Source organism: Somniosus microcephalus, unplaced genomic scaffold (genome assembly GCF_052327205.1).
Source record: "Somniosus microcephalus isolate GS21.2 unplaced genomic scaffold, FLI_Smic_1.0 unresolved_chr4, whole genome shotgun sequence".
Taxonomy (NCBI): domain Eukaryota; kingdom Metazoa; phylum Chordata; class Chondrichthyes; order Squaliformes; family Somniosidae; genus Somniosus; species Somniosus microcephalus.
In genome coordinates this window covers 4746535-4769061 of record NW_028225182.1, presented here as the reverse complement: position 1 = coordinate 4769061, position 22527 = coordinate 4746535, and the positions used below count along the sequence as shown (strand labels likewise).

The 22527-nt window shown below is 45.9% G+C and overlaps 6 non-coding genes across 6 annotated transcripts; all 6 read right to left on the bottom strand.

Annotated features, from left to right (window-relative positions):
* Positions 1 to 6623: 6623 nt before the first annotated feature.
* trnaq-uug (transfer RNA glutamine (anticodon UUG)) lies at positions 6624 to 6695 on the bottom strand. The gene has a single exon. It is a non-coding gene; the product is annotated as a tRNA-Gln (tRNA).
* Positions 6696 to 7298: 603 nt separating this feature from the next.
* On the bottom strand, positions 7299 to 7370 carry trnaq-uug (transfer RNA glutamine (anticodon UUG)). The gene has a single exon. It is a non-coding gene; the product is annotated as a tRNA-Gln (tRNA).
* Positions 7371 to 7976: 606 nt separating this feature from the next.
* trnaq-uug (transfer RNA glutamine (anticodon UUG)) lies at positions 7977 to 8048 on the bottom strand. The gene has a single exon. It is a non-coding gene; the product is annotated as a tRNA-Gln (tRNA).
* Positions 8049 to 10685: 2637 nt separating this feature from the next.
* Positions 10686 to 10757, bottom strand: trnaq-uug (transfer RNA glutamine (anticodon UUG)). The gene has a single exon. It is a non-coding gene; the product is annotated as a tRNA-Gln (tRNA).
* A 4673-nt stretch (positions 10758 to 15430) lies between these two features.
* Positions 15431 to 15502, bottom strand: trnaq-cug (transfer RNA glutamine (anticodon CUG)). The gene has a single exon. It is a non-coding gene; the product is annotated as a tRNA-Gln (tRNA).
* Positions 15503 to 16787: 1285 nt separating this feature from the next.
* Positions 16788 to 16859, bottom strand: trnaq-cug (transfer RNA glutamine (anticodon CUG)). Its single transcript has one exon. It is a non-coding gene; the product is annotated as a tRNA-Gln (tRNA).
* Positions 16860 to 22527: the final 5668 nt, after the last annotated feature.

Here is a 22527-nt window from a genome sequence, read left to right as displayed (position 1 = left end):
TGGATCGCATGGTCGATGACCGCCACTTGCAGGCAACCTTCCCCTACCTCGACAACGTCACCATCTGCGGTCACAACCAGCAGAATCACGACTCGAACCTCGAGAGGTTCCTGAAAACCGCACAAAAACTCAACCTCACCTACAACGAGGACAAGTGCGTTTTCAACACCACGCGCCTCTGCATATTGGCAGCGTGGTGGAGAATGGGGAAATCGGACCAGACCCCGACCGATTGCGCCCCCTACGGGAGCTGCCCCTGCCCAACACTCCCAAAGCCCTGAAAAGGTGCCTGGGGTTATTTTCTTATTATTCCCAATGGGTCCCCAACTACTCCGACAAAGCCCGCCCCCTCTTGAAAGCATCCTCTTTTCCGCTCTCTGCTGAGGCCCACGCCGCCTTCAAAAGCATTAAGCAGGATATTGAGCGCGCCACGCTACAGGCAGTGGACGAGAACACTCCATTTCAAGTGGAAAGTGATGCGTCTGACTTTGCCTTGGCGGCCACCCTCAACTAGGCGGGGTGGCCCGTAGCTTTCTTCTCGAGGACCCTCCAAGGGCCCGAGATCAGACACTCCTCCGTGGAAAAGGAGGCCCAAGCCATCGTGGAGGCAGTGCGCCACTGGCGCCACTATCTAGCCGGCAAACGCTTCACCCTACTTACCGACCAGCGGTCGGTAGCGTTTATCTTCAATAATAAACAGAGGGGGAAGATCAAAAATGATAAGATTCTTAGGTGGCGGATCGAGCTCTCCACCTTCGAGTATGACATCATTTACCGGCCAGGGGCCCTTAACGAATCCCCAGATGCCCTCTCACGAGGGATGTGTGCCAGCGCCACCGGGGATTGGCTACAGACCCTCCACAACGACCTGTGCCACCCAGGGGTCACGCGGCTGTTCCACTTCATAAAGTCCCGCAACTTACCCTACTCGATTGAGGAAGTTCGGTCTCTGACCAGGAACTGCCGCACTTGCGCTGAGTGCAAGCCTCGGTTCTACCACCCTGATAGAGCCCACTTAATCAAAGCTACACGGCCCTTTGAGCGGCTCAGCTTAGATTTCAAGGGCCCCCTCCCGTCCGTCGACCGCAATGTTTACTTCCTGAACATTGTGGACGAATACTCCCGGTTCCCATTCGCCTTCCCCTGCCCAGACATGACCAGCGCCACGGTCATTAAATGCCTCAACAGCCTGTTCTGCCTGTTCGGTATGCCGAGCTACATCCACACGGATAGGGGGGCGTCCTTCATGAGTGAAGAGCTACGCCAGTACATGCTGTCCAGGGGTATCACCAGGAGCCGTACCACCAGCTACAACCCCCGGGGTAACGGTCAAGTGGAGCGAGAGAACGGGACAGTATGGAAAGCAGTCACTCTAGCTCTAAGGACCAAGGGCCTCCCTATCTCCCGCTGGCAGGAAGTCCTCTCAGATGTGCTCCATTCGATATGGTCGCTATTGTGTACTGCCACTAATGCCACGCCTCATGAACGAATGTTTAGCTTCCCCCGGAAATCCACCTCAGGCGTATCCATGCCATCATGGCTCTCCACCCCGGGTCTGGTATTCGTGCGAAGGCATGTGAGGGGCCATAAGACGGACGCTCTCGTGGAGCCAGTGCACCTACTCCACACCAACCCCCAATACGCGTATGTCCGGCACGCCGACGGAAGGGAGGACACCGTGTCAATAAAAGATGTCGCCCCAGCCGGTAACGACAACAACCACGGCAATAGCAGCAACAACGACCACAGCAACTCTTACCCACCCACTACTCTTTCATCACCCCCGGAAGAACATCGACCAACGGCACCCCCACCAACTACCCCTTCAACAACCCTGGCGGCACCCCCGGCAGAGACCCAGGAGGCCACCGGGGACACCCAGCCGACACCCGCGACACCACAACAGCCACGTCGGTCGCAGAGGACTACCAAACCCCCGAACAGACTAAATCTATAGAAGGGGTGAATGTGATTAAATATTCCATTCATCACTGCCTGTGACTGTGGTTGGTTTCAGGTTCCCCCTTACCATTGTATTGCCTGTGACTGTGGTTTCTTTCAGGTTTCTCCTCACCATTGTATTGTGTATTGGAATGTATGGAATGTGTTGTGTGTAGGGCTCCGCCCATACCTGGCCTCTATGTAAGCCAGCTCAGTCTGGCCTCACAGCCAGTACTGCAGACCTCCAGGGAAGATACCTCTCTCCACTGCGTGTTATCTTCTAAGTTAATAAAAGCCTTGTTTTGTTTCGCTAACATCGAGTCTCGGGATTATTGAGGCACATCAGTCATCATCAGCAGTGAGGTCATCAGCTGGCAGGTCAGGTGACCGCTTGAGCCACAAGGCATCACAACCCGATCTGTGACTGGATTCAGAGCCCAAACCCTGTCACAATGGCCTTTTCAAATCAACTTACTGGCTGCTGGAAAACACAGCAGGTAAACTTTGTGTTTGGCCGCGAGGAGAGCGAGTGAGAGATTTACAAAACACAATCAACTCTCGTGAAGATCAGTGAGTAAAGGCTGAGAGCTCTGTGCTCGAGCAGACCGTGAGTTTATCAATAGGAGATAGGCCGAGAAATTCCTTTTCCCGAGAATGGGTGCGGGGATCGGGATGGGCTCGCAACACAGGCCCGTTCGGAGGACTGCAGGCAGTTTGCCAACTTCGTGCTGCCGACTCTGCTGAGCACTGAGCACGGGGGGGTGAATAACGCCAAGGGCGCGGGTCCGATCCCCGTACGGGCCATCAGCCTAATTTTATGGTCTTTCCGAAAATATAAAATACAAACTTTAGAAGGAAGCCAATGCAGACAGAATCTCACGGGGGATTTACTTGGATTAACATCCACTGCACCTTTGCCACCGGGGCTGAGAGACACATCTTTCTGTTTATTTGTCTTTCTGGGTTTGCTGATGAAAGTTGAACAGGCGGCCTGTTCCCGATAATGGTCACAAGCAGGTAAGAGACAGACAGAGCGGCTCTGACCCCGCGAGATGGGCAAAAGGCTTCAGTTCAGGAGAAATGCATCAATGAATTGTTCGCCCAGCACCGAGAGAGACAACATCCAGAGAAAAACACAGGAGGAAATCGATTTCAAGTGGATGCCTACCCGCACTTGGTGCCGTGCTTTCGCAAACACGTCTTTTGTGTGCTCGTCTAAAAAATGTCATTTTGTCCGAACAGTTTGCCTGTCGCGAAAGGATCTGAATTGCAAAGGAGCAGGCAGGAACAACTGCATTGCTGTGCTTGCTGGAGCTTCCCTGGTGGTCTACTGGTTAGGATTCGGCGCTCTCATCGCCGCGGCCCGGGTTCAATTCCCGGTCAGGGAACAGTGCGTTTTGGGGCTGTTTGAATTGCCCGATTTGTAGAGCCTCTCAATCGAGCTTGAGCGCACCACAGTCCGGAAGGGTCAGCGCGCTACCTGCTTCCAGCACGATTCGCTGGAACCACAGTCTCTCCCGCAATTCTCCAAACACCGATGGATTCTTTGGGCGGTTGCCCTCGGTCGGCGCCCGTTGCTCAGACTACAACCTTCCAGGACCTTCCTTTCAGGCGAGATCCCCGTGAGATGATGCCACACTGCAGGTGAGTTCGAACTTACTCGTCGCCACTGTAAAGTCTGCACCTCAATAATACACGCACTTCGGGAGAACAGTTTAACAGGTACTTTACTGAACAAGAGGCAGCTTGAAACTGAAACTACAGAAGTCTGCTAGGGCCTTTTATACAGGAGTGGTCACTGCCAGTACTGCAGTCTAAGACCAGTTATTCCCTTAAAGGTACATACACAACAGAGTACAATAAATCAACCGTCATTGATTCAGGCAGCAAACGGTCCAGCAATCGTGGTTGGTACACAGATGCCTTCACCTTGTATGTCCGAAATTTCCAGCAACTGGGACAACAAGAATTCAGGTTCTACCGAGATTTGAACCCTGATTGCTGGATTCAGAGTCCAGAGTGCTAACCATTACACCATGGAACCGTTGCTGAAGATTTCATTAGCTCTTTTCTCAAAATCAACAACATTAACGTCTCCACCATTCAACTTTGTCTCGGCCTGGTGTCATCCTTAACTTCAGCTTGCCCACTTGCCCCTCTGCTAAGCCTCGGTTCTGAGCAAATCACACAGCCGCCTTGATGGATCTTGGTTCTCAAGACGCTGCTTCTTTCTCACACTGCTCAGAGCAGCTTGTATTACAGTCCTGCCTGATAAAATGTGTATAAACCTTGCAAGGCACTGCTGCACTAAAGAAAAGCAATTGTTAACTTTTTTCGAGAATACGAAGTGCAATGCCTACGTTTCAAGAAGCTCTGCTTTCAATTACAACAAGTATGCCAGCCGAATGCAGCTTGCAAAGAAAATGTTGAGCAATCTGCTGTGGAATCAAACAAAGCACTGGACAACACACATCTTTCCTCTCCGCTCATTTGGAACAGGGAATGAGAGGTTCAGCCTATCATCTGATGTCGAGAACAATAAATCAACCGTCATTGATTAAGGCAGCAAAAGCCCCGTAACCATGGTTGGTATGCAGATGCCAAGCATGTATGCCCTGAATTTCCAGCAGCTGGGACAACAAGAATTCAGGTCCCATCGAGATTTGAACACGGATCACTAGATTTAAAGGCCAGAGTGCTCACCATTACACCATGGAACCTTTGCTGAACAGTTCCCTCGATTCTTTTCTCAAAATCAACAACATTACCATCTCCACCATTATACTTTGTCTCGGCCTGGTCTCATCCTTAACTTCAGCTTGCCCACTTGCCCCTCTGCTAAGCTTCGGTTCTGAGCAAATCACACAGCTGCCTTGATGGCTATCGGTTCACAAATCTCAGCTTCTTTTTCACACTGCTCATAGCAGCTTGTATTGCAGTCCTGCCAGGTAAAATGAGTATAATCTTTGCAAGGCACTGCTGCACGAAAGATGAGCAATTGTTAACTTTTTTCGAGAATATGAAGTGCAATGCCTACGTTTCAAGAAGCACTGCTTTCAATTTCAGCAAGTATGCCAGCCGAATGCAGCTTGCAAAGAAAATGTTGAGCATTCTGCTGTGCAGTCAAACGAAGCAGTGGACAACACACATCTTTCTCCCCCTCTTATTTGGAACTGGGAATAAGAGGTTGAGCCTATCATCTGATGTCGAGAACAATAAATCAACCGTCATTGATGCAGGCAGCAAACGGTCCCGTAACCGTGGTTGGTATGCAGAAGCCAAGCTTGTATGTCCCAAATTTCCAGCAACTGGGTCAACAAGAAATCAGGTTCCACCGAGATTTGAACTTCGATTGCTGAATTCAGAGTCCAGAGGGCTTACCATTACACCATGGAACCTTTGCTGAGCAGTTCCCTAGATTCTTTTCTCAAAATCAACAACATTACCATCTCCACCATTATACATTGTCTCGGCCTGGTCTCATCCTTAACTTCAGCTTGCCCACTTGCCCCTCTGCTCAGCTTCGGTTCTGAGCAAATCACACAGCTGCCTTGATGGCTATCGGTTCACAAATCTCTGTTTCTTTTTCACACTGCTCATAGCATCTTCTATTGCAGTCCTGCCAGGTAAAATGTGAATAATCTTTGCAAGGCACTGCTGCACGATAGATAAGCAATTGTTAACTTTTTTCGGGAATACGATGTGCAATGTCTACGTTTCAAGAAGCACTGCTTTCAATTTCAACAAATATGCCAGCCGAATGCAGCTTGCAAAGAAAATGTTGAGCAATCTGCTGTGCAGTGAAATGAAGCACTGGACAATACACATCTTTCTCCACTGCTTATTTGGAACTGGGAATGAGAGGTTGAGCCGATCATCTGATGTCGAGAACAATAAATCAACCGTCATCGATCCAGGCAGCAAACGGTCCCGTAACCGTGGTTGGTATGCAGATGCCAAGTTTGTATGTCCCAAATTTCCAGCAGCTGGGACAACAAGAATTCAGGTTCCACCGATATTTGAACTTGGATCGCTGGATTCAGAGTCCAGAGTGCTTACCATTACACCATGGAACCTTTGCTGAATAGTTTCCTAGATTCTATTCTCAAAATCAACAACATTACCATCTCCACCATTATACTTTGTCTCGGCCTGGTCTCATCCTTAACTTCAGCTTGCCCACTTGCCCCTCTGCTTAGCTTCGGTTCTGAGCAAATCACACAGCTGCCTTGATGGCTATCGGTTCACAAATCTCAGCTTCTTTTTCACACTGCTCATAGCAGCTTGTATTGCACTCCTGCCAGGTAAAATGAGTATAATCTTTGCAAGGCACTGCTGCACGAAAGATGAGCAATTGTTAACTTTTTTCGGGAATATGAAGTGCAATGCCTACGTTTCAAGAAGCACTGCTTTCAATTTCAGCAAGTATGCCAGCCGAATGCAGCTTGCAAAGAAAATGTTGAGCATTCTGCTGTGCAGTCAAACGAAGCAGTGGACAACACACATCTTTCTCCCCCTCTTATTTGGAACTGGGAATAAGAGGTTGAGCCTATCATCTGATGTCGAGAACAATAAATCAACCGCCATCGATTCAGGCAGCAAACGGTCCCGTAACCGTGGTTGGTACGCAGATGCCAAGCTTGTATGTCCCAAATTTCCAGCAGCTGGGACAACAAGAATTCAGGTTCCACCAAAATTTGAACTCGGATCGCTGGATTCAAAGTCCAGAGTGCTTACCATTACACCATGGAACCTTTGCTGAACAGTTTCCTAGATTCTTTTCTCAAAATCAACAACATTACCATCTCCATCATTATACTTTGTCTCGGCCTGGTCTCATCCTTAACTTTAGCTTGCCCACTTGCCCCTCCGCTAAGCTTCGGTTCTGAGCAAATCACACAGTTGCCTTGATGGCTGTTGGTTCACAAATCTCAGCTTCTTTTTCACACTGCTCATGGCAGATTGCATTGCAGTCCTGCCGGGTAAAATGAGTATAATCTTTGCAAGGCACTGCTGCACGAAAGATAAGCTATTGTTAACTTTTTTCGAGAATAGGAAGTGCAATGCCTACTTTTCAAGAAGCACTGCTTTCAATTTCAGCAAGTATGCCAGCCGAATGCAGCTTGCAAAGAAAATGTTGAGCAATCTGCTGTGCAGTCAAACGAAGCACTGGACAACACACATCTTTCTCCTCTTATTTGGAACTGGGAATGAGAGGTTGAGCCTATCATCTGATGTCGAGAACAATAAATCAACAGTCATCGATCCAGGCAGCAAAATGTCCCGTAACCGTGGATGGTATGCAGATGCCAAGCTTGCATGTCCCAAATTTCCAGCAGCTGGGACAACAAGAATTCAGGTTTCACCGAGATTTGAACTCGGATCGCTGGATTCAAAGTCCAGAGTGCTTACCATTACACCATGGAACCTTTGCTGAACAGTTCCGTAGATTCTTTTCTCAAAATCAACAACATTAACAACTCCACCATTATACTTTGTCTCGGCCTGGTCTCATCCTTAACTTCAGCTTGCCCACTTGCCCCTCTGCTAAGCTTCGGTTCTGAGCAAATCACACAGCTGCCTTGATGGCTATCGGTTCACAAATCTCAGCTTCTTTTTCACACTGCTCATGGCAGATTGCATTGCAGTCCTGCCAGGTAAAATGAATATAATCTTTGCAAGGCACTGCTGCACGAAAGATAAGCAATTGTTAACTTTTTCGAAGAATACGAAGTGCAATGCCTACTTTTCAAGAAGCACTGCTTTCAATTTCAGCAAGTATGCCAGCCGAATGCAGCTTGCAAAGAAAATGTTGAGCAATCTGCTGTGCAGTCAAACGAAGCACTGTACAACACACATCTTTCTCCTCCTCTTATTTGGAACTGGGAATGAGAGGTTGAGCCTATCATCTGATGTCGAGAACAATAAATCAACCGTCATTGATCCAGGCAGCAAACGGCCCCGTAACCGTGGTTGTTATGAAGATGCCAAGCTTGTATGTCCCAAATTTCCAGCAGCTGGGACAACAAGAATTCAGGTTCCACCGAGATTTAAACTCGGATCGCTGGATTCAAAGTCCAGAGTGCTCACCATTACACCATGGAGCCTTAGCTGATAAATTCATTTGAATCTTTTCTTAAAATCAACAACATTACCGTCTCCACCATTATACTTTGTCTCGGCCAGGTCTCATCCTTAACTTCAGCTTGCCCACTTGCCCCTCTGCTAAGCCTCGGTTCTGAGTAAATCTCACAGCTGCCTTGATGGCTATCGGTTCACAAATCTCTGCTTCTTTTTCACACTGCTCATAGCATCTTGTATTGCAGTCCTGCCGGGTAAAATGTGAATAATCTTTGCAAGGCACTGCTGCACGATAGATAAGCAATCGTTAACTTTTTTCGAGAATACGAAGTGCAATGTCTACGTTTCAAGAAGCACTGCTTTCAATTTCAGCAAGTATGCCAGCCGAATGCAGCTTGCAAAGAAAATGTTGATAAATCTGCTGTGCAGTGAAACGAAGCACTGGACAATACACATCTTTCTCCCCCGCTTATTTGGAACTGGGAATGAGAGGTTGAGCCGATCATCTATTGTCGAGAACAATAAATCAACCGTCATCGATCCAGGCAGCAAAAGGTCCCGTGACCGTGGTTGGTATGCAGATGCCATGCTTGTATGTCCCAAATTTCCAGCAGCTGGGACAACATGAATTCAGGTTCCACCGAGATTTAAACTCGGATCGCTGGATTCAAAGTCGAGAGTGCTCACCATTACACCATGGAACCTATGCTAATAAATTCATTTGAATCTTTTCTTAAAATCAACAACATTACTGTCTCCACCATTATACTTTGTCTCGGCCAGGTCTCATCCTTAACTTCAGCTTGCCCACTTGCCCCTCTGCTGAGCCTCGGTTCTGAGTAAATCACAGAACTGCCTTGATGGCTATCGGTTCACAAATCTCTGTTTCTTTTTCACACTGCTCATAGCATCTTGTATTGCAGTCCTGCCAGGTAAAATGTGAATAATCTTTGCAAGGCACTGCTGCACGATAGATAAGCAATTGTTAACTTTTTTCGGGAATACGAAGTGCAATGTCTACGTTTCAAGAAGCACTGCTTTCAATTTCAACAAATATGCCAGCCGAATGCAGCTTGCAAAGAAAATGTTGAGCAATCTGCTGTGCAGTGAAACGAAGCACTGGACAATACATTTCTTTCTCCCCCGCTTATTTGGAACTGGGAATGAGAAATTGAGCCTATCATCTGATGTCGAGAACAATAAATCAACCGTCATCGATCCAGGCAGCAAACGGTCCCGAAACCGTGGTTGGTATGCAGATGCCAAATTTGTATGTCTCAAATTTCCAGCAGCTGGGACAACAAGAATTCAGGTTCCACCCATATTTGAACTTGGATCGCTGGATTCAGAGTCCAGAGTGCTTACCATTACACCACGGAACCTTTGCTGAATAGTTCTCTAGATTCTTTTCTCAAAATCAACAACATTACCATCTCCACCATTATACTTTGTCTCGGCCTGGTCTCATCCTTAACTTCAGCTTGCCCACTTGCCCCTCTGCTAATCTTCGGTTCTGAGCAAATCACACAGCTGCCTTGATGGCTATCGGTTCACAAATCTCAGCTTCTTTTTCACACTGCTCATAGCAGCTTGTATTGCAGTCCTGCCAGGTAAAATGAGTATAATCTTTGCAAGGCACTGCTGCACGAAAGATCAGCAATTGTTAACTTTTTTCGAGAATATGAAGTGCAATGCCTAAGTTTTAAGAAGCACTGCTTTCAATTTCAGCAAGTATGCCAGCCGAATGCAGCTTGCAAAGAAAATGTTGAGCATTCTGCTGTGCAGTCAAACGAAGCCGTGGACAAGACACATCTTTCTCCCCCTCTTATTTGGAACTGGGAATAAGAGGTTGAGCCTATCATCTGATGTCGAGAACAATAAATCAACCGTCATCGATTCAGGCAGCAAACGGTCCCGTAACCGTGGTGGGTACGCAGATGCCAAGCTTGCATGTCCCAAATTTCCAGCAGCTGGGACAACAAGAATTCAGGTTCCACCGAGATTTGAATTCGGATCGCTGGAGTCAGAGCCCATAGTGCTTACCATTACACCATGGAACCTTTGCCAAACAGATTCCTAGATTCTTTTCTCAAAATCAACAACATTACCATCTCCACCATTATACTTTGTCTCCGCCTGGTTTCATCCTTAACTTTAGCTTGCCCACTTGACCCTCTGCTAAGCTTCGGTTCTGAGCAAATCACACAGTTGCCTTGATGGCTATCGGTTCACAAATCTCAGCTTCTTATTCACACTGCTCATGGCAGATTGCATTGCAGTCCTGCCAGGTAAAATGAGTATAATCTTTGCAAGGCACTGCTGCACGAAAGATAAGCAATAGTTAACTTTTTTCGAGAATACGAAGTGCAATGCCTCCTTTTCAAGAAGCACTGCTTTCAATTTCAGCAAGTATGCCAGCCGAATGCAGCTTGCAAAGAAAATGTTGAGCAATCTGCTGTGCAGTCAAACGAAGCACTGGACAACACACATCTTTCTCCTCTTATTTGGAACTGGGAATGAGAGGTTGAGCCTATCATCTGATGTCGAGAACAATAAATCAACCGTCATTGATCCAGGCAGCAAACGGCCCCGTAACCGTGGTTGTTATGAAGATGCCAAGCTTGTATGTCCCAAATTACCAGCAGCTGGGACAACAAGAATTCAGGTTCCACCGAGAATTAAACTCGGATCGCTGGATTCAAAGTCCAGAGTGCTCACCATTACACCATGGAACCTTTGCTGATAAATTCATTTGAATCTTTTCTTAAAATCAACAACATTACCGTCTCCACCATTATACTTTGTCTCGGCCAGGTCTCATCCTTAACTTCAGCTTGCCCACTTGCACCTCTGCTAAGCCTCGGTTCTGAGTAAATCACTCAGCTGCCTTGATGGCTATCGGTTCACAAATCTCTGTTTCTTTTTCACACTGCTCATAGCATCTTGTATTGCAGTCCTGCCAGGTAAAATGTGAATAATCTTTGCAAGGCACTGCTGCACGATAGATAAGCAATTGTTAACTTTTTTCGAGAATACGAAGTGCAATGTCTACGTTTCAAGAAGCACTGCTTTCAATTTCAACAAGTATGCCAGCCGAATGCAGCTTGCAAAGAAAATGTTGATAAATCTGCTGTGCAGTGAAACGAAGCACTGGACAATACACATCTTTCTCCCCCGCTTATTTGGAACTGGGAATGAGAGGTTGAGCCTATCATCTATTGTCGAGAACAATAAATCAACCGTCATCGATCCAGGCAGCAAAAGGTCCCGTAACCGTGGTTGGTATGCAGATGCCAAGCTTGTATGTCCCAAATTTCCAGCAGCTGGGACAACAAGAATTCAGGTTCCACCGAGATTTATACTCGGATCGCTGGATTCAAAGTCCAGAGTGCTCACCATTACACCATGGAACCTATGCTAATAAATTCATTTGAATCTTTTCTTAAAATCAACAACATTACCATCTCCACCATTATACTTTGTCTCGGTCTGGTCTCATCCTTAACTTCAGCTTGCCCACTTGCCACTCTGCTGAGCCTCGGTTCTGAGTAAATCACAGAGCTGCCTTGATGGCTATCGGTTCACAAATCTCTGTTTCTTTTTCACACTGCTCATAGCATCTTGTATTGCAGTCCTGCCAGGTAAAATGTGAATAATCTTTGCAAGGCACTGCTGCACGATAGATAAGCAATTGTTAACTTTTTTCGGGAATACGAAGTGCAATGTCTACGTTTCAAGAAGCACTGCTTTCAATTTCACCAAAAATGCCAGCCGAATGCAGCTTGCAAAGAAAATGTTGAGCATTCTGCTGTGCAGTCAAACGAAGCAGTGGACAACACACATCTTTCTCCCCCTCTTATTTGGAACTGGGAATAAGAGGTTGAGCCTATCATCTGATGTCGAGAACAATAAATCAACCGCCATCGATTCAGGCAGCAAACGGTCCCGTAACCGTGGTTGGTACGCAGATGCCAAGCTTGTATGTCCCAAATTTCCAGCAGCTGGGACAACAAGAATTCAGGTTCCACCGAGATTTGAACTTCGATTGCTGAATTCAGAGTCCAGAGGGCTTACCATTACACCATGGAACCTTTGCTGAGCAGTTCCCTAGATTCTTTTCTCAAAATCAACAACATTACCATCTCCACCATTATACTTTGTCTCGGTCTGGTCTCATCCTTAACTTCAGCTTGCCCACTTGCCCCTCTGCTGAGCCTCGGTTCTGAGTAAATCACAGAGCTGCCTTGATGGCTATCGGTTCACAAATCTCTGTTTCTTTTTCACACTGCTCATAGCATCTTGTATTGCAGTCCTGCCAGGTAAAATGTGAATAATCTTTGCAAGGCGCTGCTGCACGATAGATAAGCAATTGTTAACTTTTTTCGGGAATACGAAGTGCAATGTCTACGTTTCAAGAAGCACTGCTTTCAATTTCAACAAATATGCCAGCCGAATGCAGCTTGCAAAGAAAATGTTGAGCATTCTGCTGTGCAGTCAAACGAAGCAGTGGACAACACACATCTTTCTCCCCCTCTTATTTGGAACTGGGAATAAGAGGTTGAGCCTATCATCTGATGTCGAGAACAATAAATCAACCGCCATCGATTCAGGCTGCAAACGGTCCCGTAACCGTGATTGGTACGCAGATGCCAAGCTTGTATGTCCCAAATTTCCAGCAGCTGGGACAACAAGAATTCAGGTTCCACCAAAATTTGAACTCGGATCGCTGGATTCAAAGTCCAGAGTGCTTACCATTACACCATGGCACCTTTGCTGAACAGTTCCGTAGATTCTTTTCTCAAAATCAACAACATTAACAACTCCACCATTATACTTTGTCTCGGCCTGGTCTCATCCTTAACTTCAGCTTGCCTACTTGCCCCTCTGCTAAGCTTCGGTTCTGAGCAAATCACACAGCTGCCTTGATGGCTATCGGTTCACAAATCTCAGCTTCTTTTTCACACTGCTCATAGCAGCTTGTATTGCAGTCCTGCCAGGTAAAATGAGTATTATCTTTGCAAGGCACTGCTGCACGAAAGATGAGCAATTGTTAACTTTTTTCGAGAATATGAAGTGCAATGCCTACGTTTCAAGAAGCACTGCTTTCAATTTCAGCAAGTATGCCAGCCGAATGCAGCTTGCAAAGAAAATGTTGAGCAATCTGCTGTGCAGTCAAACGAAGCAGTGGACAAGACACATCTTTCTCCCCCTCTTATTTGGAACTGGGAATAAGAAGTTGAGCCTATCATCTGATGTCGAGAACAATAAATCAACCGTCATCGATTCAGGCAGCAAACGGTCCCGTAACCGTGGTTGGTACGCAGATGCCAAGCATGTATGTCCCAAATTTCCAGCAGCTGGGACAACAAGAATTCAGGTTCCACCGACATTTCAACTCGGATCGCTGGATTCAAAGTCCAGAGTGCTTACCATTACATCATGGAACCTTTGCTGAACAGTTACTGAGATTCTTTTCTCAAAATCAACAACATTAACAACTCCACCATTATACTTTGTCTCGCCCTGGTCTCATCCTTAACTTCAGCTTGCCCACTTGCCCCTCTGCTAAGCTTCGGTTCTGAGCAAATCACACAGCTGCCTTGATGGCTATCGGTTCACAAATCTCAGCTTCTTTTTCACACTGCTCATGGCAGATTGCATTGCAGTCCTGCCAGGTAAAATGAGTATAATCTTTGCAAGGCACTGCTGCACGAAAGATAAGCAATTGTTAACTTTTTCGAAGAATACGAAGTGCAATGCCTACGTTTCAAGAAGCACTGCTTTCAATTTCAGCAAGTATGCCAGCCGAATGCAGCTTGCAAAGAAAATGTTGGGCAATCTGCTGTGCAGTCAAACGAAGCACTGGACAACACACATCTTTCTACCCCTCTTATTTGGAACTGGGAATGAGAGGTTGAGCCTATCATCTGATGTCGAGAACAATAAATCAACCGTCATCGATCCAGGCAGCAAACGGTCCCATAACCGTGGTTGGTATGCAGATGCCAAGTTTGTATGTACCAAATTTCCAGCAGCTGGGACAACAAGAATTCAGGTTCCACCCATCTTTGAACTTGGATCGCTGGATTCAGAGTCCAGAGTGCTTATCATTACACCATGGAACCTTTGCTGAATAGTTCCCTAGATTCTTTTCTCAAAATCAACAACATTACCATCACCACCATTATACTTTTTCTCGGCCTGGTCTCATCCTTAACTTGAGCTTGCCCACTTGCCCCTCTGCTAAGCTTCGGTTCTGAGCAAATCACACAGCTGCCTTGATGGCTATCGGTTCACAAATCTCAGCTTCTTTATCACACAGCTCATGGCAGATTGCATTGCAGTCCTGCCAGGTAAAATGAGTATAATCTTTGCAAGGCACTGCTGCACGAAAGATAAGCAATTATTAACTTTTTCGAAGAACACGAAGTGCTATGCCTACGTTTCAAGGAGCACTGCTTTCAATTTCAGCAAGTATGCCAGCCGAATGCAGCTTGCAAAGAAAATGTTGAGCAATCTGCTGTGCAGTCAAACGAAGCACTGGACAAGACACATCTTTCTCCCCCTCTTATTTGGAACTGGAAATGAAAGGTTGAGCCTGTCATCTGATGTCGAGAACAATAAATCAACCGTCATTGATTCAGGCAGCAAACGGTCCCGTAACCGTGGTTGGTATGCAGATGCCAAACTTGTATGTCCCAAATTTCCAGCAGCTGGGAAAACAAGAATTCAGGTTCCACCCATATTTGAACTTGGATCGCTGGATTCAGAGTCCAGAGTGCTTATCATTACACCATGGAACCTTTGCTGAATAGTTCCCTAGATTCTTTTCTCAAAATCAACAACATTACCATCTCCACCATTCTACTTTGTCTCAGCCTGGTCTCATCCTTAACTTCAGCTTGCCCACTTGCCCCTCTGCTGAGCTTCGGTTCTGAGCAAATCACACAGCTGCCTTGATGGCTATCGGTTCACAAATCTCAGCTTCTTTTTCACACTGCTCATAGCAGCTTGTATTGCACTCCTGCCAGGTAAAATGAGTATAATCTTTGCAAGGCACTGCTGCACGAAAGATGAGCAATTGTTAACTTTTTTCGAGAATATGAAGTGCAATGCCTACGTTTCAAGAAGCACTGCTTTCAATTTCAGCAAGTATGCCAGCCGAATGCAGCTTGCAAAGAAAATGTTGAGCAATCTGCTGTGCAGTCAAAAGAAGCACTGGACAACACACATCTTTCTCCCCCTCTTATTTGGAACTGGGAATGAAAGGTTGAGCCTATCATCTGATGTCGAGAACAATAAATCAACCGTCATTGATTCAGGCAGCAAACGGTCCCGTAACCGTGGTTGGTATGCAGATGCAAGCTTGTTTGTCCCAAATTTCCAGCAGCTTGGACAACAAGAATTCAGGTTCCACCGAGATTTGAACTCGGATCGCTGGATTCAGAGCCCAGAGTGCTTACCATTACACCATGGAACCTTTGCTGGACAGTTTCCTAGATTCTTTTCTCAAAATCAACAACATTACCATCTCCACCATTATACTTTGTCTCGGCCTGGTCTCATCCTTAACTTTAGCTTGCCCATTTGACCCTCTGCTAAGCTTCGGTTCTGAGCAAATCACACAGTTGCCTTGATGGCTATCGGTTCACAAATCTCAGCTTCTTTTTCACACTGCTCATGGCAGATTGCATTGCAGTCCTGCCGGGTAAAATGAGTATAATCTTTGCAAGGCACTGCTGCACGAAAGATAAGCAATTGTTAACTTTTTTCGAAGAATACGAAGTGCAATGCCTACGTTTCAAGAAGCACTGCTTTCAATTTCAGCAAGTATGCCAGCCGAATGCAGCTTGCAAAGAAAATGTTGAGCAATCTGCTGTGCAGTCAAACGAAGCACTGGACAACACACTTCTTTCTCCCCCTCTTATTTGGAACTGGGAATGAGAGGTTGAGCCTATCATCTGATGTCGAGAACAATAAATCAACCGTCATCGATCCAGGCAGCAAACGGTCCCGTAACCGTGGTTGGTATGCAGATGCCAAGTTTGTATGTCCCAAATTTCCAGCAGCTGGGACAACAAGAATTCAGGTTCCACCCATCTTTGAACTTGGATCGCTGGATTCAGAGTCCAGAGTGCTTATCATTACACCATGGAACCTTTGCTGAATAGTTCCCTAGATTCTTTTCTCAAAATCAACAACATTACCATCTCCACCATTATAATTTTTCTCGGCCTGGTCTCATCCTTAACTTCAGCTTGCCCACTTGCCCCTCTGCTAAACTTCGGTTCTGAGCAAATCACACAGCTGCCTTGATGGCTATCGGTTCACAAATCTCAGCTTCTTTTTCACACTGCTCATGGCAGATTGCATTGCAGTCCTGCCAGGTAAAATGTGTATAATCTTTGCAAGGCACTGCTGCACGAAAGATAAGCAATTGTTAACTTTTTCGAAGAATACGAAGTGCAATGCCTACGTTTCAAGAAGCACTGCTTTCAATTTCAGCAACTATGCCAGCCGAACGCAGCTTGCAAAGAAAATGTTGAGCAATCTGCTGTGCAGTCAAACGAAGCACTGGACAACACACATCTTTCTCCCCCTCTTATTTGGAACTGGGAATGAAAGGTTGAGCCGATCATCTGATGTCGAGAACAATAAATCAATCGTCATTGATTCAGGCAGCAAACGGTCCCGCAACCGTGGTTGGTATGCAGATGCCAAGCTTGTATGTCCCAAATTTCCAGCAGCTGGGACAACAAGAATTCAGGTTCCACCGAGATTTGAACTCGGATCGCTGGATTCAGAGCCCAGAGTGCTTACCATTACACCATGGAACCTTTGCTGGACAGTTTCCTAGATTCTTTTCTCAAAATCAACAACATTACCATCTCCACCATTATACTTTGTCTCGGCCTGGTCTCATCCTTAACTTTAGCTTGCCCACTTGACCCTCTGCTAAGCTTCGGTTCTGAGCAAATCACACAGTTGCCTTGATGGCTATCGGTTCACAAATCTCAGCTTCTTTTTCACACTGCTCATGGCAGATTGCATTGCAGTCCTGCCGGGTAAAATGAGTATAATCTTTGCAAGGCACTGCTGCACGAAAGATAAGCAATTGTTAACTTTTTCGAAGAATACGAAGTGCAATGCCTACGTTTCAAGAAGCACTGCTTTCAATTTCAGCAAGTATGCCAGCCGAATGTAGCTTGCAAAGAAAATGTTGAGCAATCTGCTGTGCAGTCAAACGAAGCACTGGACAACACACATCTTTCTCCCCCTCTTATTTGGAACTGGGAATGAGAGGTTGAGCCTATCATCTGATGTCGAGAACAATAAATCAACCGTCATCGATCCAGGCAGCAAACGGTCCCGTAACCATGGTTGGTATGCAGATGCCAAGTTTGTATGTCCCAAATTTCCAGCAGCTGGGACAACAAGAATTCAGGTTCCACCCATCTTTGAAATTGGATCGCTGGATTCAGAGTCCAGAGTGCTTATCATTACACCATGGAACCTTTGCTGAATAGTTCCCTAGATTCTTTTCTCAAAATCAACAACATTACCATCTCCACCATTATACTTTTTCTCGGCCTGGTCTCATCCTTAACTTCAGCTTGCCCACTTGCCCCTCTGCTAAGCTTCGGTTCTGTGCAAATCACACAGCTGCCTTGATGGCTATCGGTTCACAAATCTCAGCTTCTTTTTCACACTGCTCATGGCAGATTGCATTGCAGTCCTGCCAGGTAAAATGAGTATAATCTTTGCAAGGCACTGCTGCACGAAAGATAAGCAATTGTTAACTTTTTCGAAGAATACGAAGTGCAATGCCTGCGTTTCAAGAAGCACTGCTTTCAATTTCAGCAAGTATGCCAGCCGAATGCAGCTTGCAAAGAAAATGTTGAGCAATCTGCTGTGCAGTCAAACGAAGCACTGGACAACACACATCTTTCTCCCCCTCTTATTTGGAACTGGGAATGAGAGGTTGAGCCTATCATCTGATGTCGAGAACAATAAATCAACCGTCATCGATCCAGGCAGCAAACGGTCCCGTAACCGTGGTTGGTATGCAGATGCCAAGTTTGTATGTCCCAAATTTCCAGCAGCTGGGACAACAAGAATTCAGGTTCCACCCATCTTTGAACTTGGATCGCTGGATTCAGAGTCCAGAGTGCTTATCATTACACCATGGAACCTTTGCTGATTAGTTCCCTAGATTCTTTTCTCAAAATCAACAACATTACCATCTCCACCATTATACTTTTTCTCGGCCTGGTCTCATCCTTAACTTCAGCTTGCCCACTTGCCCCTCTGCTAAGCTTCGGTTCTGAGCAAATCACACAGCTGCCTTGATGGCTATCGGTTCACAAATCTCAGCTTCTTTTTCACACTGCTCATGGCAGATTGCATTGCAGTCCTGCCAGGTAAAATGAGTATAATCTTTGCAAGGCACTGCTGCACGAAAGATAAGCAATTGTTAACTTTTTCGAAGAATACGAAGTGCAATGCCTACGTTTCAAGAAGCACAGCTTTCAATTTCAGCAAGTATGCCAGCCGAATGCAGCTTGCAAAGAAAATGTTGAGCAATCTGCTGTGCAGTCAAACGAAGCACTGGACAACACACATCTTTCTCCCCCTCTTATTTGGAACTGGGAATGAAAGGTTGAGCCTATCAACTGATGTCGAAAACAATAAATCAATCGTCATTGATTCAGGCAGCAAACAGTCCTGTAACCGTGGTTGGTATGCAGATGCCAAGCTTGTATGTCCCAAATTTCCAGCAGCTGGGACAACAAGAATTCAGGTTCCACCGAGATTTGAACTCGGATCGCTGGATTCAGAGCCCAGAGTGCTTACCATTACAACATGGAACCTTTGCTGGACAGTTTCCTAGATTCTTTTCTCAAAATCAACAACATTACCATCTTCACCATTATACTTTGTCTCGGCCTGGTCTCATCCTTAACTTTAGCTTGCCCACTTGACCCTCTGCTAAGCTTCGGTTCTGAGCAAATCACACGAAGTGCAATGTCTACGTTTCAAGAAGCACTGCTTTCAATTTCAACAAGTATGCCAGCCAAATGCAGCTTGCAAAGAAAATGTTGAGCAATCTGCTGTGCAGTCAAACGAAGCACTGGACAACACACATCTTTCTCCCCCGCTTATTTGGAACTGGGAATGAGAGGTTGAGCCTATCATCTGATGTCCAGAACAATAAATCAACCGTCATCGATTCAGGCAGCAAACGGTCCCGTAACCGTGGTTGGTATGCAGATGCCAAGCTTGTATGTCCCAAATTTCCAGGAGCTGGGACAATAAGAATTCAGTTTCCACCGAGATTTGAACTCGGATCGTTGGATTCAAAGCCCAGAGTGCTTACCATTGCACCATAGAACCTTTGCGTAACAGTTCCCTGGATTCTTTTCTCAAAATCAACAACATTACCATCTCCACCATTATTCTTTGTCTCGGCCTGGTCTCATCCTTAACTTCAGCTTGCCCACTTGCCCCTCTGCTAAGCTTCGGTTCTGAGCAAATCACACAGCTGCCTTGATGGCTATCGGTTCACAAATCTCAGCTTCTTTTTCACACTGCTCATGGCAGACTGCATTGCAGTCCTGCCAGGTAAAATGAGTATAATCTTTGCAAGGCACTGCTGCACGAAAGATGAGCAATTGTTAACTTTTTTCGAGAAATTGAAGTGCAATGCCTACGTTTCAAGAAGCACTGCTTTCAATTTCAGCAAGTATGCCAGCCGAATGCAGCTTGCAAAGAAAATGTTGAGCATTCTGCTGTGCAGTCAAACGAAGCACTGGACAACACACATCTTTCTCCCCCTCTTATTTGGAACGGGAATAAGAGGTTGAGCCTATCATCTGATGTCGAGAACAATAAATCAACCGTCACTGATCCAGGCAGCAAACGGTCCCATAACCGTGGTTGTTATGAAGATGCCAAGCTCGTATGTCCCAACTTTCCAGCAGCTGGGACAACAAGAATTCAGGTTCCACCGAGATTTGAACTTGGATCGCTGGACTCAAAGTCCAGAGTGGTCACCATTACACCATGCAATCTTCACTGAAGAATTCATTAGAATCTTTTCTTAAAATCAACAACATTACCGTCGCCACCATTATACTTTGTCTCGGCCTGGTCTCATTTTTAACTTCAGCTTGCCCACTTGCCCCTCTGCTAAGCTTCGGTTCTGAGCAAATCACACAGCTGCCTTGATGGCTATCAGTTCACAAATCTCAGCCTCTTTATCACACTGCTCATGGCAGATTGCATTGCAGTCCTGCCAGGTAAAATGATTATAATCTTTGCAAGGCACTGCTGCACGAAAAATAAGCAATTGTTAACTTTTTTCGAGAATATGAAGTGCAATGCCTCCGTTTCAAGAAGCACTGCTTTCAATTTCAGCAAGTATGCCAGCCGAAAGCAGCTTGCAAAGAAAATGTTGTGCATTCTGCTGTGCAGTCAAACGAAGCACTGGACAACACACATCTTTCTCCCCCTCTTATTTGGAACTGGGAATAAGAGGTTGAGCCTATCATCTGATGTCGAGAACAATAAATCAACCGTCACTGATCCAGGCAGCAAACGGTCCCGTAACCGTGGTTGTTATAAAGATGCCAAGCTAGTATGTCCCAAATTTCCAGCAGCTGGGACAACAAGAATTCAGGTTCCAGCGAGATTTGAACTTGGATCGCTGGACTCAAAGTCCAGAGTGGTCACCGTTACACCATGCAACCTTCGCTGAAGAATTCATTAGAATCTTTTCTTAAAATCAACAACATTACCATCGCCACCATGAAACTTTGTCTCGGCCTGGTCTCATCCTTAACTTCAGCTTGCCCACTTGCCCCTCTGCTAAGCTTCGGTTCTGAGTAAATCACACAGCTGCCTTGATGGCTATCGGTTCACAAATCTCAGCTTCTTTATCACACTGCCCATGGCAGATTGCATTGCAGTCCTGCCAGGTAAAATGATTATAATCTTTGCAAGGCACTGCTGCACGAAAAATAAGCAATTGTTAACTTTTTTCGAGAATACGAAGTGCAATGTCTACATTTCAAGAAGCACTGCTTTCAATTTCAACAAGTATGCCAGCCAAATGCAGCTTGCAAAGAAAATGTTGAGCAATCTGCTGTGCAGTCAAACGAAGCACTGGACAACACACATCTTTCTCCCCCGCTTATTTGGAACTGGGAATGAGAGATTGAGCCTATCATCTGATGTCGAGAACAATAAATCAACCGTCATTGATTCAGGCAGCAAACGGTCCCGTAACCGTGGTTGGTATGCAGATGCCAAGCTTGTATGTCCCAAATTTCCAGCAGCTGGGACAACAAGAATTCAGGTTCCACCCAGATTTGAACTCGGATCGCTGGATTCAGAGCCCAGAGTGTTTACCATTACACCATGAAACCTTTGCTAAACCGATCCCTAGATTCTTTTCTCAAAATCAACAACATTACCATCTCCACCATTATACTTTGTCTCGGCCTGGTCTCATCCTTCACTTCAGCTTGCCCACTTGCCCCCCTGCTAAGCTTCCGCTCTGAGCAAATCACACAGCTGCCTTGATGGCTATCGGTTCACAAATTTCAGCTTCTTTTTCACACTGCTCATGGCAGATTGTATTGCAGTCCTGCCAGGTAAAATGAGTATAATCTTTGCAAGGCACTGCTGCGCGAAAGATAAGCAATTGTTAACTTTTTTCGAGAATACGAAGTGCAATGCCTACGTTTCAAGAAGCACTGCTTTCAATTTCAGCAAGTATGCCAGCCGAATGCAGCTTGCAAAGAAAATGTTGAGCATTCTGCTGTGCAGTCAAACGAAGCACTGGAAAACACACATCTTTCTGCCCCGCTTGTTCGGAACTGGGAATGAGAGGTTGAGCCTATCATCTGATGTCGAGAACAATAAATCAACCGTCATTGATTCAGGCAGCAAACGGTCCAGTCACCGTGGTTGGTATGCAGATGCCAAGCTTGTATGTCCCTAATTTCCAGCAGCTGGGACAAGAAGAATTTAGGTCCTGCCAAGATTTGAACTTAGATCGCTGGATTCAGAGTCCCGAGTGCTCACCCTTACACCATGGATCCGTTACAGAAAAGTTCTTTAGATTCTTTTCTCAAAATCAACAACATTACCATCTCCACCTGATGTGCCTCAATAATTCCGAGACTCGATGTTAGTGAAATAAAACAAGGCTTTTTTTAACTTAGAAGGTAACACGCAGTGGAGAGAGGTATCTTCCATCTGGAGGTCTGCAGTACTGGATATGAGGCCAGACTGAGCTTGCTTACATAGGGGCCAGGCATGGGCGGAGCCCTACACACAATACATTACAATATACAATACAATGGTAAGGAGACGGGACTGAGGTAAGGGAACTGAAACCTGAAACCAACCACAGTCACAGACAGTGATGAATGGAGTATTTCATCACACCACCATTATACCTTGTCTCGGCCTGGTCTCATCCTTAACTTCAGCTTGCCC